Genomic DNA, 16,096 nt, shown 5'->3' with positions numbered 1-16,096 from the left:
CTTCCCACCCCATCCTTAGTGTGTAGCACATGATGTAATCTTGGCTTTTCTCTATAACTTGCCATGCTTTAGCTCACTGCTCTTCTGCTTCGTCAGCTAAACTTATTTACCTCACACTGCTTTGTAGGCTCAATTTTCTTAAAAAAATGTATTGTATTACAAACTTATTAACTTAGAGTACCTCACTTATAACCCAACTAACCTAAACTATAGGAAAAGAAGATTAAAGAATACAATAATGAAACCATAAGGATACCAGTTCCGAGGAACCATTCTCCTGGAGTAGTCAGCAGGATTCCTCCTGCTGGAACCTGGAGCAATCAGAACCCAGAACCTCAGCTGGAGCCCCAAAGCCTTCCCTCCAGCGGTTCTCTCTAGGAGCGTCTCCAAGTGGAGTGATGAACAGCCAAAACTGTCCCAAGTCTCCAAAGGCCCCACTTCTTCTTTCTGGCTCACTTATATTGCTCCTCTCAGAGCTCGTTCACGGGTCTTTTCAGCTGGCAACAATCAAGCTCCCTTAGGAGGTGGTTGGTCTTCTAGTGGATTAACATCACCTGTTCTCTCACAGACTATTCCCCATCCCACGCTTGGCATCATAACAAAAGCAAGTTTATCTCTCCTTCACTGCTTCTCTGCCAAAAATGATAAAAAAAAAAAAAAAACCATGGCTTTTGACACATAAAACTTTCATGCTATAAAATTGTAAAATTAGCTTAACATGTAATTTCATATTATATATAAAGTACAATAAGACTAATAACACAAGCAGCCACGTTTCTCCAGATACCATTAAGGAAATAATTAGATCAATAGTTTTATATGAAAATGTCATTATTATCCCTGTAGGGCATAATCTTGGTCTTTTACTTGACATAAGCCAACAAGTAACCTTCATTATGAATACTAATATTAATATCACAGTTGGAGATCTATTCTCTGAATCCACACAGTAGGTAAATAAATTATAGCCCAATTTTGCTTGGAAATACACTATTCTCTTCTAATGAGTGTGTCCGATTTCAAATAACACAAGACTGTGTTAAAACTATAATTAAAGTAACTGTTCTACAGAAGAAAAGAGTGCAGCACTGCATAGTCTACTGTGGGTCAACTGTGAAAACCATTAACGAAAATAACCCTGCTAGTTGGACTAAATATAAGACAAGTAAAATATTTTTCAAATGATTGCTTTTATAGTTTGCATTTAATTCAGCATTAAATAACTACAACGATGTAAGTGGCACATGTAGGATCATTCTGGAATCTCCACTTGGCTCTATGAGATGTAAGTATACACCAAAAGAAGTTTATGTTGACTTTTCTGGCTTCAACTAGGGAAGAAAATTGACACAAACTTCATTAGAAAATTATCAGACAGAAGTAATCAAAATACCAAGGATAGATCAATATGAAGTGTGTATATATATATATATGTCTTTATTTACACTTTTGTGAAGATTTACATTCATTCTAAGAATGAGTAACTGTGTGTCTTAAGTATGGTAGTTTCTGATGTGTATGATATTTTCAAGCCAAAAACAATCCAAAATTCCTCAAAACAATAGTACATATATTACATGGGAAGGATAACAATATTTCCTTACAGTTTTTTATCTTAGTCAGTTCTTGGCCCATCCATTTAAGAGATTAGTGTCTTGTCCCAGTTTATTGGTGTTCATACTTAAGGACAAAGTAACATTTCAGAGGTCAGACAAACACAAAAAGAACAAGCTGGTGGGGGTGCAAACTTGTACAACTTCTTTGCAAATCATCTGGTGCTTTCCCAGAAAACTGGGAATAGGGCTACCTCAAGATCCAGCTATTCCACTCCTTGGAATATACCCAGAAGATGCTCCACCACGCAACAAGGACATTTGCTCAACTATGTTTGTAGCAGCCTTATTCATAATAGCCAGAACCTGGAAACAACCTAGATGTCCCTCAGTCGAAAAATGAATAAAGAAACTGTGGTACATTTACACTATGGGATACTACTAAGCTATGAAGAACAAGGAAATCTTGACATTTGCAGGAAAATGGATGAAACTACAAATGATCATCCTGAGTGAGTTAACCCAGACCCAGAAAGATACACATTGTATATACTCACTTATAATTGGACACTAACCCAACAGTGATATTCTCTGAGAATTCTTATTTAGTGGAAGATTGGCATAGAAGCTAGGACTTCCTATTTTGACTCCTGGTTAGAGAAATATAGAAGAATGGGGAAATTGAAGGACCCATAGGGTCCTGGAACCCTTCAATAAGACCATCCAGGATGGCAGATCTGGCCCCAGGGGGGTTCCATTCAAACTATTGTAGCAACCAAGGTTAATGCATGCAGTAAACCTTGACCCCCTATTCAGATCTAACCAATGGACAGTACATTCTCCATAGTTGTGTGGACAGCAGAGACTGACTCTGACATGAAATCTGGTGCCCCCTATTTGAACACTTCCCCTTGGTGGGAGGCCTGGTGGCACTCAGAGGAAGGGTAAGCAGGCCACTTTTATGAGACCTGACAGGCTGTGACCCTATGGTAGGGGAAGAGGTCCCCTTTCGTCATACACCTAGGGGAGGGGACTACGGTGAAGTGGGGAGGGAGGGGAGAACAGGAAGATACAAGTGAGGGGATAACAATTGAGATGTAATCTGAATAAACTACTTAAATAATAAAAAAAATACATGTGCTCCTGTTAAAATGAGAAATAGAGCCAAAGACATGCAATCACCAAAACAAAACAAACAAACAAACAAAAACAAAACAAACAAACAAAAACCAGGTACCTGGTGTCCCTGCTGTGCTCACCCATTTGTCAGTCTCATAACCTCATAGCCTACAGTATGGTGTCCTGCATCCTTGCTGAATTCTTCCCTCTACTGGCACCGTTCTCTTTCTCTCCTTGAGCCATGCTTATTTCTGATTTTACTTTTCTCTTTTTTTCCAAATGTACATTTTCATGTAATTCCTTGAAAATGGCACATTCAATTTCATGTGTCTAAACAATAATAGAGAAAAACCGGTAATGCTAAAGATCTGTCTCTTTTACCATCTCCACCACCCCTCCTCGTAATCTAGTGACAGCTCCAAAAGCTCTTCTCATCATGATTTTCACAATTTGATTATCCTGGAACAAATCTTTTAGAAACAGAGTTGGGATGGTTTTTATGGGGAGTAGCATTGGGATTCGGTGGGGAGATAGGGTTGAGAACCCTCACAATAATAAGGCTCTGAAAGAGCTCTACGGTGTGGAGGAGTGATGAGGGAGGCGGGACTTCAGCAGGAAGCGGTCTAAGGAGGAGTGATGAGGGAGGCGGGACTTCAGCAGGAAGCGGTCTAAGGAGGCGTGATGAGGGAGGCGGGACTTCAGCAGGAAGCAAGCGACCACCATAAAGATCTGACCATATTTTGTATAATCTGGTGGGATGTTCATTACTAGAACATCTTCCTGTGGCAGCTTGGGCAGATGAACAGACCTCATCACTCCTGCAATGGTCTATCAAGTGATAGGGAGACTCCTACGACAAATGATGTCCTGGGCCCAAAAGGTAGTGGAGATCCTAAAAGGGACAGGCTTGACAAGGTACACTGTGTAACTTATAACTGACCAGATTGTCACTTTTGGAAAGGAGATTTGAGTGCCTCCCACAGACGCCATTGTCACAAGATTTCTGCTCACATGACTAGATTTGACTTTTTCTAGGTGCAATCTCTCCCGTTTTCCCTGTATCAGTCTGTTCCAGACCCAGTCACCTGATCAGTCATCCTGAGCACAAGTCTGAATATATGCATTCCTTCTCAGGGAACTCCAAATCACTTAAAATTACTATATATTTATAACTTGTTATTTATTATGCAAGCATGATACTTTAAGCCATTATCGATTGCCCACCAAAACCTTGGCCTAATACCTCCTTCTGGTTTATCCAAGACACAGTAGAAAAAACAGCTCAGAGTAAGGAAAAGGCATGCTTTGGGCTGCTGTTATCCTCTGTCCTTTGTTAGATATATATAGTATTTTTCAGCCTAAACTCAAGAGCAGGATTACAATACCTTATAGAGTCTGCACATGTTAACAGAGACAATGCTTTGGAAGCAAAAAGGCAATTAATGTATATTAATTTTCTTCCCTTTGTTTGTTCTTTTCATGCATCCAACCAGATAAACTATGTCTTGAATGTATCCCATTCTTTCATGCCTATAATTTTCCTCTGTTATCTTTCAAAATTATCTGTTACATGAGAATTTCCTACCCTTTACCTGAAGAATTATATTATATCATCTGTCGGGACATATCATGCAAGTGTTCATCTAAAACTGAAACAAAAACTGGTTAGGGAATATTAACAAGTGCATCCTGATTACTACTATACCCATCTATTTTGTTTTATCCTTTTTCAGATGACTTTTGTTTTTAATTGTGTATATATGTTCTTATGTGCACCTGTGTGCAAGTATCTGTGGATACTTTGAGTTACACATACTATGGGTCACTATGCATGTGCTGGGAACTGAAATAGGGTTCTTTACAGTAGTATGTGCTTTCAATCACTGATCCATCTGCTTAGCCCATGTTTTATTCTCAGAATAAGCAAATCCTGAAATCAAAGTCAGTATATACATTGATTGATATGTAGGTGTAATAGAGCTTCTGGCAAAATATCTGCCACAGAAGGTTCTGCAAATAATAATAGTTACATAGCATTATCCGTAGATATATGAACTAGCTGCTCTATAAGATCACTGAGTGAGGACATAAGGATATCAATTACTGTGTGGTATTTCCACAAAAAGTAATTATGACAATTTTTGATAGTCAAATTTTTATGCCATTGGTGTAAAATGCTATCATAGTGAATTTGGAAGACTAGGTCATCATTTACATTATTTATTTAACAAGTATTGATTTACTGTCATGCTTGAGTTTCAGGCCTAGAAATGACTGTCAATAACTGCCCTTGTCTTCATTTCCAACCCACAATGTCTGCTCCTATCCAACTTTCCTTTCACTCATGTAGACACATTATGTATTTGCCAGCAAACTAAATGCTGGTCTCCTCTTATTATAGACTCAGGTTTTCCCAATATCTAATTTTCACATCACTCTCTATCCAAATATAGGCCTTCTTTTAAAAAGAAAGAAATGCTGCCTCCTCCACCCCCCCCCAAAAAAAAACAGCCACTGGGCAAAGTGTCCTCATTTCTGCCACAGACAGAATTCTGCCTAAATATGGGCCTAGTCTGCCATGACAAGGTAAGCAAGTCCTCAATAGTTCCTGCCTCGCAAATATGTCTGTAAGATATACTGGGCCAGAAGGCTGAATGAAGATGATGTTCCAACGTTATAGAGAGTGTTGGGTGACTGTACAGGCAGTAAATTCTTTAAGTCATTTTTTCATTTTGGAATCTGCTAATCTGCACTCTGGGTTCACTCAAGTATTTAAGTTTTATCCCTTCTCAAGTCCCTGATAGGTTTGAAGACTAGATAGTTTAGTCTTTCAATTAAGCTTAGTAGGTTAGGAGTTAAGATGTTTTTAGATCAAGATAGATGTTTTAAGTTAATAGAGATGAGATATGATAGATACTAATCTCCATTCAGAAATTTAGACCCAACAAGATAGGGAAGATGTTTACTTCAAGTTTGCTAAATACAAATAGCCAAATCACTATGAATGTAACATTTATATAATTCCTGGTTGTCATGTGGTTCTTTCTGCTGTATGTAGTTAATTTTACCCATGTGTAATAATATAAATGTACATGTTAAAAAAGAAACATAATAAAAATATTAAATAAAAAAGAAAGAAATGTCTCTATATTTTGTTCTGTTATTTTTTCCATATACCTTTAATTGGCATTGATCTTGAAACTGGAGAACCTTTTTGTCTTCTTTCTTGGAATACTCCATTGAAAAGAGATTTGCTACTCTCCTGTCTTTAGCACCTAGAACAGGTCTGGACCACCAGGAGATGTAATCCTTTTAGATGCATGAACAAATGATGTTCTGAAGATACCACCATAGATGCCCCTGCCCAGGCCTTTATCCATCCATAGCTTATATTCCACTCAATATTTCCTTTTGGAAAGATGAGGAGAATGTCATAAATATTTTGTTATTATTTTTAAAATAACAAATCTAGGAAGAATTGCTAATGTAAATTATCAATATCTACAATAGGACATAGTATCAAATCTAACTGAAGCATAACTAGATTCCCCCAATGCCTCCATCTCCTTATGTGAGGCACAGAACCTGCATCAGGCATGGCTGTCTAACAGAGAAAAAGAAAACCATTTAATTTTAAAACAGTGTTTAGTTCTGAGATGTGTAAGAGAGAAAATAAATGACTAGATGGGAATAATATCTTGCAAATGATGAGGATATTTTAAATATGTAATATGTAAAACAAACTGAAAGTTATTAACAACCAATTAGTTCTATATGGCTCCATTTACCATCTGTCTATTACCTGTCTATCATGTCTGTATCTCCACGTGGCAATCAAAACATACAAAAAGGTATAAATTATCTTAAGTAGTTTAGCATCATATTGTGTTCTCTTCTTTCACTATAGAAATATGCACAGCAATCTTGTTATATATATTATTAATTTATTCATATTTCATCTAAATTGTTATCCCATCCCTTGTATCCTGCCATTCCTCCCTCCTGCTTTCCCCCTACTCCCCTCCCCTATGACTGTTCCTGAGGGGGACCTCCTTCCCCTGTATATGCTCATAGGGTATCAAGTCTCTTCTTGGTAGCCTGCTATCCTTCCTCTGAGTGCCACCAGGCCTCCCTTTCAAGGGAACGTGGTCAAATATGAGGCATCAGAGTACATGTGAAAGTCAGACCCCACTCTCCACTCATGTGTGGAGAATGTCCTGTCCATTGGCTAGATCTGGGTAGGGGTTAGAAGTTTACTGCATATATTGTCCTTGGCTGGTGCCATAGTTTGAGCAGGACCCCTGGGCCCAGATCTGCCTGTCATAAGGTTCTTCTTGTAGATTCTAGGACCTTCTGGATCCTTCTATTTCCCCATTCTCCCATGCTTCTCTCACCTAGAGTCCCAATAGGATGTCCTCACCTCTATCCCACTTTCCTGGTAAGTGAATATTTTCATGGGTCATGCCTCTTGGGCTAGTTTTAAAAGAAAGATTCTTCTTCTTTTTAAAGCTCGGATTTCTCCCTCCCTCCCCCCCCCTCTCTGTTTATTTATTTATTTGATGTTTTGGATTTTTAAGACAGGGTTTCTGTGTGTAGCCATGGTTGGCCTGTACTTGCTTTGTAGACCAGGACAGTCTCAAACTCACAGAGATCCACCTTCCTCTACCCCCTGCATGCTGAGACTAAAAGCACGCACCCAGAAATCTGTCTTTATTTTTAAAGCTCTGAAGGTTTAAAATAAAGCTGTGTTTCTTCATGACCTCGGCTTCAGTTCCTGTTTCCAGGTTCCTCCCTTCAGTTCCTGTCCTGGTTTCTCTCAGTGATGGACTATGATCAGGATGAGTAAGCCAAAGAAATCCTTTCCACTCCAAACAAAACAAAACAAAACAAAACAAAACAACAACAACACCGAAATAGGATAATTCATAAACTCTCTCCCCTCCAACGCTCAAAATATTATTCTTTAAGATCCATGATTTGTTTTTATTACCCATCACACCCTGTAGGGGTTGCTTGTATATGCATGGGTGTGAGGTCATTTGGAGTGTGGGAAACCAACAGGTGCCCACATTGTCAATAAGGAATGATTATCCTCCCTCTCCAGCATTATCCATTGTTGATAGCTCCTTGTTATGGTGGAGGGCCAGAAGATCATCTACCCCATCTATTTTGGGATTTCAGTGGCTTGCTGCTCTTTAGGTCTTGTGAAAGTAACCACAAGTGTCATCAGACTGGATGGTGTCAGCTACGTCAAGTGCAGAAGACAGCATTCACAGCCTTCTCAGTCCACAGCCTCTCAGTCCCAGAAATTCTTCTCCTTAGGGCTGAACTCTGAGCCTCTTGTGCCCAACACTTTAACCAGTTATGCATCTCTCCATTGATTGCTATGCACTGCACAAACACACGGCTTTTCTCTTTGTGGCAGCAGCAGATACCATTACAAAAATACACAATAGATCACAATGCAAGGAACAACTGACTAAGAGGTGAACACTTCTAACTAATGCACCTGCAAGAATTTCCTGTACCTAAAGGACATCATATAAAACGGGTCATGGAAAGTTTCTTTGATTACTTTGTAATGTTCCCACCTAATACACATAAATCACACATATACCCTATACCACTATAGGTAGGACTTTATATTCCAGAAAAGATATACATAATAATAAAATAGTAATTATGGGTGTTTTTTTCGAGACAGGGTTTCTCTGTGTAGCCTTGGCTGTCTTGGATTCACTTTGTAGACCAGGCTGGCCTTGAACTCACAACAATCCCCCTGCCTCTGCTTCCTGAGTGCTGGGATTAAAGCATGCACCACCAGACCTGACCACTAATTACATTTTTAAATACTTGTAAGCACTATGCTTCAATGCATTACTTATAATGCCCTTCTGTATTATATTTATATGTACTAAAATTCACAAGAGATAAACTTTGTAAAAACATTTAGAAAAGTCCTTGCAATTAATAACTACACTGCAGCAAATATCTGATCCTGACAAATAGAATTACAAGCTAGGAGATGTTATTCTTATTGAAAATTTGATATTATGGAAGATGAATAACAACTGAAGAGTTAGGGAGAGGAAAGCTTTAGTGATCCAAGCACTGTGTTATAAAACATTTTTATTAATACTAAAGCTTCAAGCAAAAAAATCTTAGGGACATTTGATATAATTGAATGTAATGAGTTAACATCAATATCCAATGACACTGCTTCCAGGATCCCATGTGATCCAACATGTCATCATACCCAAACTTATTAAAATGTTTATAATAACCATTCTTGAGAGATCTATTCTTTCCCCGATCCATTTTTCTTATTTTTATTTTGTTTTTCTCGTATTTTGAGATAGAATCTTAATTTTTAGCTAAGACTCTCCTTAACCTCACTGTCATTCTGCCCCAGCCTTCTGTGTGCTGAGACTGTAGGTAACTGCTTTTATTTCTGTCGTTTCTTAAAACACAGAACGTCACATTAGAACACCCTCCTCCTCCTCCTCCTCCTCCTCCTCCTCCTTCTTTATAACAGAGTCATTAGAAATAGTGATCTCCATATTAAGAACAATATGAGAGTTCTTGTAAAGATAAAAATGTAAAATTTAGAAACATAAATAAGACAGGACTTAGACTTCTTTTTTGTTGAAAAATAAAAATACAAAGAAAGACTAAACATTCTAAACTGATAACTACAAAAGAGTGAAAATGTCTATCTGTAAGTTTATTTAAAAGAGTCTTACATCTCCATGGACCCTACTTCCTGTCAGGTGCCCTGGAGGTAGTATGAAATTAAATAAGTAGTTTACTACATTTTTACACTCCATATTGCATTTTAGATGAAATACTTGCTCTTTGTGTAAAGTGTGATTGTATGCTTAAAGCCACATGAGAAAACAGCAATATATCTGATAGTATAAACTTGCCATAAAATTCAATTAATTCTGGGTTTCAAACAATATATCTTAAAATGTGCATGATGATAAATCAATCACACACTAATATAGCAATTTCATAGAATATCTTCATTTGTAGAGTGAGCATGTACTCAACTCAATTCTAAAGGTATTAATTTCAAAGAAAGACAAATTCAAAAATTCAAATCCTTTTAACCCAAAATATGAAAGGACTTAATGCTTAAATTAAACTTTTTCTCATCTTCCACTGTATTAAAATTCTTCTCCACCCTTTAAAGATAAGCTAACTCAAATGCAGTAATGTTTTAAAAATAAGAAAGATACTGAGAACAATAAATATAATTGTGCAGCTTTTGGGTTGGATTCTTGATGGGCTGTGGGTGGAGCCTTTGCCATGATCTCACCTTCACTTCTCCATTATTATCAGTCCACCAACATAGGGCAACCAACGTGAAACTAATGGGGGGTTGATGTTCTCTTTGCTCATTTTAGAATATTCCAGGCAACAGAGACTTACATTAAATAACCAAGTCCTGGAAGGAGAAATGGCACAGTAGGAAAGAGAATTAGGACTTGAACCTGGACATCTAAAAGCATACCATACTCAAACACACCAGGAGACAGACATGTCTGTAACTGGAGATCATGTGATGATGGAGAAATGAGGAGGGAATGAGAAATGGAGATCTCTGGGCTTGGCGGTTAGCCAACCAAAAAAGTTCATCTCCAGGTGCACTGAAAGACCGCATCTCAAGGCAGTAAGAAGAAGAACAATAAAGGAAGCTGTCTAAGGTCAATATAAAGTTTCTTTTATACATTGCACTCTCTTTTAAAAGCAATCCTGCCTTCTGGAATTATCAAAATAAAAGAAAACATGAAAGTTAAGTAAAATTGTATCTGTCATAATAAGATCTGTGTGCACACAAATACTCCTTAATTAGAAGATCTGGGTGTTTCATTCCTTTCTTGTACGCATAGAGCAGGGGAAAACACCATGAGGAGACAAAAACGCTGGCATCAATGTTCACTACAGTAACCTTGAATGCTATCAAAGGAAGTACTATAAAGGAGGAACTGGGTTGGAATTTCTACCAAACCCAGAGGAAGCATTTAGCAGGGTCAGGATATGTCCCTCTCGAAAGGACACGGCTCTTCTAACGAGTTGAGAATAAGCATTTCTTAAAATGTCAAGTAGGACACCTGTCTAATTAGCAGCCTAAAAAGCATTTCAATAAAAGCTAATGTATGAAGGCTATATATTATAAATGTCAGAATTAACCGTGAGAGTATAGGTATGTCTATACGGAGCTAACACTATTCTTTGTGGTGCATATACAAGTAGTCTACCTGCAGCATGTGCAACTCTCCTTTAAGGTTCTTCTGAATACCTATTTCCGTACTTGCTGGACTAACTCACTCCTGCCAGCCATGTATAGATTTGCTGTGTTTTCTATTGCCTGGTTTTACGGTAGTCATTCTTTCAGAAATGAGGGGAGCCTCCACCATAGTCCTGACTTGCATTTTCCTAAAAGCTATTTGTTCATGCAGTTATTGGGAGTTTGTGTTTATTTACTCAAAATGTGTCTGCTCATCTAATGGTTGTGTTTCTAATCTGCAGAAGAACCTTCATACTGATTCCCACAATGGAAATATGGCCACACCAGCAGTGGATCCCTAAGCACTGGGTTGCTTGCTCCTTTGATGCACTTAAAGCCGATCTTTGTACAAGCTGAGAAATAGGGGCCACCCTTCATTCTGCTCCATGTGAACACCTAGTTTTCTTAGCAGTACTTGTTGAAGATCCTCCCATCTCCAAAGGTACTTTGGCCCTATTGTCAGCAATAAGGCTACAGCAGTGTGGCCACTCCATAGTCTAGTCCAGTATGTGTGTGGTTTTGTGCCAGGACAGTGTTGATGTTATCACACTGGTATAGTATTTTGAACTCAGGCATTGTGTCACCAGCTTACTTTCTTTCTTTTTTGTTTAGGATAGTTTGGTATTTTCAAGGTTTTTCTCCCAGATAATTTTTTTTTACACTTCTGCTAAGAATGTCATTAGAATTTTAATGTGTATTATGGAGAATGTGCAGGTCCTTTTGGCAAAACAGCCATTTTCACAATATTTAATCTGCTGAGGTACAAACATTGGAGATCGCTCCCTTGTCTTCTTCAGTTTCTTTCTTTGGTGCTTTTTAGGTTTCACTAAAGATCTCTAACATCATTGTCCGAGTTTATATTTAAGTTGACTTCCGTGGCTATTGTAAATGGAATTTTTACCTAATTTTTTTTTGCATTGAGCTCACTCTTTATGAATTGAAAAGGTACTTAAGTTTGGTGTTTCAGGGAGAAGTAAATGCGGCCTTCAAGGTCAAAGAATTCCTGATGTATAGTCTGTGAATTTTATCAACAACATCATCTCATTTCTGAAGCACACAATGTCTATTCTGTTTGTTTGACCCACCGAATAGGTTCTTCCTTCCTCTCTCCACGCTTCCATCCCTCCCTCCCTCACCCCTCCCTCCCTCATCCCTCCCTCCCTCATCCCTCCCTCCCTCATCCCTCCCTCCCTCCCTCATCCCTCCCTCCCTCAGTCCCTCCCTCCCTCATCCCTCCCTCCCTCATCCCTCCCTCCCTCCCTCATCCCTCCCTCCCTCATCCCTCCCTCCCTCCCTCATCCCTCCCTCCCTCCCTCATCCCTCCCTCCCTCAGTCCTTCCCTCCCTCATCCCTCCCTCCCTCCCTCAGTCCCTCCCTCCCTCACCCCTCCCTCCCTCACCCCTCCCTCATCCCTCCCTCCCTCCCTCATCCCTCCCTCCCTCCCTCATCCCTCCCTCCCTCATCCCTCCCTCCCTCATCCCTCCCTCCCTCAGTCCCTCCCTCCCTCATCCCTCCCTCCCTCATCCCTCCCTCCTCATCCCTCCCTCCCTCAGTCCCTCCCTCCCTCATCCCTCCCTCCCTCATCCCTCCCTCCCTCATCCCTCCCTCATCCCTCCCTCCCTCATCCCTCCATCCCTCCCTCCCTCATCCCTCCCTCCCTCCATCCCTCCCTCCCTCATCCCTCCCTCCTCATCCCTCCCTCCCTCAGTCCCTCCCTCCCTCATCCCTCCCTCCCTCATCCCTCCCTCCCTCAGTCCCTCCCTCCCTCATCCCTCCCTCCCTCATCCCTCCCTCCTCATCCCTCCCTCCCTCAGTCCCTCCCTCCCTCATCCCTCCCTCCCTCATCCCTCCCTCCCTCATCCCTCCCTCCCTCAGTCCCTCCCTCCCTCATCCCTCCCTCCCTCAGTCCCTCCCTCCCTCATCCCTCCCTCCCTCATCCCTCCCTCCCTCATCCCTCCCTCATCCCTCCCTCCCTCATCCCTCCATCCCTCCCTCCCTCATCCCTCCCTCCCTCCATCCCTCCCTCCCTCATCCCTCCCTCCTCATCCCTCCCTCCCTCAGTCCCTCCCTCCCTCATCCCTCCCTCCCTCACCCCTCCCTCCCTCATCCCTCCCTCCCTCATCCCTCCCTCCCTCATCCCTCCCTCCCTCATCCCTCCCTCCCTCATCCCTCCCTCATCCCTCCCTCCCTCATCCCTCCATCCCTCCCTCCCTCATCCCTCCCTCATCCCTCCCTCCCTCATCCCTCCATCCCTCCCTCCCTCATCCCTCCCTCCCTCATCCCTCCCTCCTTTCCTGTCCTTCCTTCCTTCCATTCTCAAGTTACTTCACAACCAATCTCCATATTTCATGCAAAGAGAAGAAGCTGTTGAAGGTTTATCCCATTCCCCACAATACAGTACCTCACAGAGTTAAGACAAGAAAGAGTTTCAGAGATCGTCCCTCTACATCCTTTGCAAATCTATTTGATTTAGTAACGAGTTACAGTACATCAGGGATGCTTAAGGACCCCAAAGCAGAGGTTTGAGTCCCAGCCTTTGCCTCTTTGCCCAGGGCCCTGTCGTAAGGCATCATCTGTGTGTTTGCATTCTTCTGTTTTGATGGTTTTGAAAAATAAATAAATCAGTAAGTATAAATATTAGGAATTCATCTGGCACAGACTAGGTGCTTTATAATGCATGTTAATACTTACTATGTTGAATTATTTTCTATGTTATCAACTAATTAAAAATAAATTTTATCAACAGTAGGAATATGAAAAAATAGTTTCCAATTAGGGGGTAGGAATGATTACTCTAAACACCACAAACAGACATTAAAAGAGTAATAAATTAAAACCATACCACTTTCAAAACAAATGTTGTAATGAAAACCAATACAGTGGCCCTTTTGTGGGTAAAAAATTCTGCTCCCAGAATTCATCAGCTTTTACGTGAGAACCTCAGTACTGTATGTTGAGTACCTTCATGTGGAGGACCATCAGAGAAGTCAATTTATATGCTGGCAGCACTAATTAGACACAGTAGGTATGAAATAGAAGACATGAAATTGGAAAAGAGATATGATAGGAGGTTGTCTTGGAATATTGAGGAAAAGGGAGTAGTGAATATGATAAAATATATTGAATACATGTGTAAAAACAACAATAAATCAAAACTATTTAACACAAATAAAAACCACATTTGCATCTTAGAAAATAATGAGTGCATATGAGCACAAATATTGAAGATAGATTCAAATAAGACAATAATAAAAAGTAAGCAAATTAAAAATAAGCAAAGGAAGATATAAAAAGAGTCATAAAGCTATTATTTTAATAATAAAGGTTAATTAAAATGTCATCAAAGATATATTATGTATATAACAAGCATATGCCATATATACATACATATATATATATGTATATATATCTCCCAGATAATACATTAGCAAGATGTTCTCAATCAATCACACTCAGTGTGTGGGCTGTTCTACCCTGGAACTGTGGGGTGGTCATCTTGACTCTGTTTCCTGAGCTCTGAGATTGCATGTGTGTATCATACTCCATGGCCATTCACTCCTGAACCGACTAGCCTGTGGGGTCGCACACCGCCCTTAAGGGTATGAAGTGCACTTGCAGCATGCTTACCCAGCCCAAGTGAGCGTATCGCCCCCTGCTGTAACTCCTTACACAGGGATCCCCACTCCCCTTCCACCACTGACGCAGAATTTACATACATGTACATGGTGGAAAAATTTTAGTGACTGCTCTTTCTTAATAGAAATGCAACAAACCAATTATTCCTTTTTACATAAAAATAGTGAGAAATAAAGAAGAGGACAGCTTAGACAATTCAAAGCTCTCTGCTGTGGATATTTCAAATGAGAACAAGAAGTAGCTTCTTGCAGGTTTCTAGGCCCCTCTGGATCCTTCTATTTTCCCATTCTACCATACCTCTCTCAGTTAGAGTCCCAACAGGAGGTCTCCACATCTATCCCAGTCTCCTGCTAAGTGAAGACTCTCATGGGACATGCCCCTTGGGCTAGTGTCCAGATATAAGTGAGTATATACCATGTGAGTCTTTCTGGGTCTCGGTTAACTCACTCAAAAATATAATCATTTCTAGTTCCATCCATTTGCCTGCAAATTGCAGGATTTCCTTGTTTTTCATAGCTGAGTAGAATTCCATAGTGTAAATGTACCACAGTTTCTTTATCCATTCTTCAACTCTGGGACATTTAGATTGTTTCCAGGTTCTGGCTATTATGAATAAGGCTGCTATGAACATGGTTGAGCATATGTCCTTGTTGTGTGGTGGAGCATCTTTTGGGTATATTCCAAGGAGTGGAATAACTCAGGGAGGTCTGCTCAAACTACTGTACCAACCAAGGGCAATACATGCAGTAAACACTGAACCCCTACTCAGATCTAGCCAACGGACAGCACATTCTACACAGTTGTGTGGAGAGTGGGGACTGTCTGTGACATGAACTCTGGTGCTCCATATTTGGCTGCTTTTCCTTGGTGGGGAGGCCTGATGGCACTTAGAGAAAGGATAAGCAGGCTACCAGGATGAGACTTGATAGGCTGTGACCATATAGTGGGGGAGGGGGTTCCCCTCGGTCATAGACCTAGAGGAGGGGAATAGGGTGAAAGCGGGAGGGAGGGAGGAATGGGAGGACACAAGTGAGGGAATAACAATTAAGATGTAATCTGAATAAATCAATTAAATTAAAAATGTAAAAAGAAAAAACAAAAAACAAAGCAATGATGAGAACGAAGTGCTGGCACCCATCACAGAGGCAACAAGACACCAAATTTTAGCTCATGAAACTCAGTGTTTGGGGGATGTTTTGGTTTCCACATGTTTTCATAGTGGAGTGCCCAGAGGTTCAGCAGTTTCTGAGCTCTCCGACATTCTTCTGGTGAATTACACCTTCCAATAGTTAGCCATAATCCATGTCTGATGCTGACAAGCAAACCCCACAGATTATCACAGGGTGATAGCAAAGCGTGCACACTGCCAAGTTTAGATGCACAGTGAGGCCTACTGACCCAATAAAAAGTAATTCTGCAAAGATTTACAAGGGTGCTGGTTCCATGGATTTTAAAAATCAATTCTAGTTTTTAAAAACTTGGCAAATACAAGGGC

General features: G+C 40.4%; 1 protein-coding gene across 1 annotated transcript in view; it reads right to left on the bottom strand.

Moving 5' to 3' along the window:
* KCTD8 (potassium channel tetramerization domain containing 8) overlaps nt 1-16,096 on the bottom strand; it is a 215,760-nt gene that overhangs the window by 130,222 nt on the left and 69,442 nt on the right. The gene's annotated exons all lie outside the window — the stretch shown is intronic.

The sequence above is a fragment of the Acomys minous genome, assembly GCF_964271855.1.
Source record: "Acomys minous genome assembly, chromosome: 10".
Lineage (NCBI taxonomy): Eukaryota > Metazoa > Chordata > Mammalia > Rodentia > Muridae > Acomys > Acomys minous.
The sequence above is the reverse complement of the archived record's forward strand: the minus strand, read 5'-3'. Positions and strand labels throughout refer to the sequence as shown.